At 43.0% G+C, this 2,390-nt stretch overlaps 1 non-coding gene across 1 annotated transcript; it reads left to right on the top strand.

The window, feature by feature from the left end:
- Positions 1-1,860: 1,860 nt before the first annotated feature.
- Positions 1,861-1,938, top strand: Trnaa-cgc. Its single transcript has one exon. It is a non-coding gene; the product is annotated as a tRNA-Ala (tRNA).
- Positions 1,939-2,390: the final 452 nt, after the last annotated feature.

The following is a 2,390-nucleotide window of genomic DNA, read 5'->3' as shown; positions in this document are numbered from 1 at the left end:
GTTCCCTTCAGTCCTGAGACTGGTTTGATGCAGCACTCCATGCTACCCTATCCTGTGCAAACTTCTTCATCTCCCAGTACTTACTGCAACCTACATACTTCTGAATCTGCTTAGTGTATTTATCTCTAGGTCTCCCTCTACGATTTTTACCCTGCACGCTGCCCTCCAATGCTAAATTTGTGATGGTAGAGTTTTGTCAGGGCTGGCTCTCCCAAGGCCGTCAGTAGTTCCAATGGAATGTTGTCTACTCCTGGGGCCTTGTTTCGACTCAGGTCTTTCAGTGCTCTGTCAAACTCTTCACGCAGTATCGTATCTCCCATTTCATCTTCATCTACATCCTCTTCCATTTCCATAATATTATCCTCAAGTACATCGCCCCCGTATAGACCCTCTATATACTCCTTCCACCTTTCTGCTTTCCCTTCTTTGCTTAGAACTGGGTTTCCATCTGAGCTCTTGATATTCATACAAGTGGCTCTCTTTTCTCCAAAGGTCTTTTTAATTTTCCTGTAGGCAGTATCTATCTTACCCCTCGTGAGATAAGCTTCTACATCCTTAAATTTGTCCTATAGCCATCCCTTCTTAGCCATTTTGCACTTCCTGTCGACCTCATTTTTGAGACGTTTGTATTCCCTTATGCCTGCTTCATTTACTGCGTTTTTATATTTTCTCCTTTCATCAATTAAATTCAATATTTCTTCTGTTACCCAAGGATTTCTACTAGCCCTTGTCTTTTTACCTACTTGATCCTGTGCTGCCTTCACTACTTCATCCCTCAGAGCTACCCATTCTTCTTCTACTGTATTTCTTTCCCCCATTCCTGTTAATCGTTCCCTTATGCTCTCCCTGAAACTCTGTACGACCTCTGATTTAGTCAGTTTATCCAGGTCCCATCTCCTTAAATCCCCACCTTTTTTCAGTTTCTTCAGTTTTAATCTACAGTTCATCACCAATAGATTGTGGTCAGAGTCCACATCTGCCCCTGGAAATGTCCAACAATTTAAAACCTGGTTCCTAAATCTCTGTCTTACCATTACATAATCTGATACCTTCTAGTATCTCCAGCATCCTTCCATGTATACAACCTTCTTTTATGATTCTTGAACCAAGTGTTAGCTATGATTAAGTTATGCTCTGTACAAAACTCTACCAGACGGCTTCCTCTTTAATTTCTCTCCCTCAAACCGTATTCAATCACTATGTTTCCTTCTCTCCCTTTTCCTACTCTCGAATTCCAGTCACCCATGACTATTAAATTTTCGTCTCCCTTCACTACCTGAATAATTTCTTTTATCTCATCATACATTTCATCAATTTCTTCATCATCTGCAGAGCTAGTTGGCATATAAACTTGTACTGCTGTGGTAGGCATGGGCTTCGTGTTTATCTTGGCCACAATAATGTGTTCACTATGCTGTTGGTAGTAGCTTACCCGCACTCCTATTTTTTATTCATTATTAAACATACTCCTGCATTACCCCTATTTGATTTTGTATTTATAACCCTGTAGTCACCTGACCAAAAGTCTTGTTCCTCCTGCCACCGAACTTCACTAATTCCCACTATATCGAACTTCAACCTATCCATTTCCCTTTTTAAATTTTCCAACCTACCTGCCCGATTAAGGGATCTGACATTCCACGCTCCAATCCGTGGAACACCAGTTTTCTTTGTCCTGATAACGATGTCCTCTTGAGTAGTCCCCGCCCGGAGATCCGAATTCAACATATTAATGTGAAAATATTTCGTTGGAGCATTTACTGTAACCCAAATATATCACTGAAGAGTGAAGTTTTTGGCTATTTCAGCGTATTAACTGTTTAAAGTCGTCCACCATTGTGCATATGGTTATTTCGTAGTGACCGAGCGAGGTGGTGCAGTGGTTAGCACACTGGACTCGCATTCGGGAGGACGACGGTTCAATCCCGTCTCGGGTCATCCTGATTTAGGTTTTCCGTGATTTCCCTAAATCGTTTCAGGCAAATGCCGGGATGGTTCCTTTGAAAGGGCACGGCCGATTTCCTTCCCCATCCTTCCCTAACCCGAGCTTGTGCTCCGTCTCTAATGACCTCGTTGTCGACGGGACGTTAAACACCACTAACCTAACCTAACCACCTATTTCGTAGTGTGCCTGTGTGGGAGGTGGGAAGGACACAGATATCACCGTTCACTGTTAGAATTACGGTTGTAAGTCACAGACCCGGGAATAGTTTTCTTCCTTCATCGAGGCCGATTACCAAAGTCCTTCAAGCCTCACTTGATTTGCAGGCACTCATTTGACTGGGTCTTATTCGTAGCTGTCTTGTAACTCTGCAGAATATTCCTGTCAACCATCGGGATCTAAGTATATGGCCTGGGGACTCGCAACCCAGTGTCTCAGTCCAGCACTA

This window comes from Schistocerca piceifrons, chromosome 6, assembly GCF_021461385.2.
Source record: "Schistocerca piceifrons isolate TAMUIC-IGC-003096 chromosome 6, iqSchPice1.1, whole genome shotgun sequence".
Lineage (NCBI taxonomy): Eukaryota > Metazoa > Arthropoda > Insecta > Orthoptera > Acrididae > Schistocerca > Schistocerca piceifrons.
Note: the sequence above shows the minus strand (reverse complement) of the source record. Positions and strands in the feature narration are given on the sequence as shown.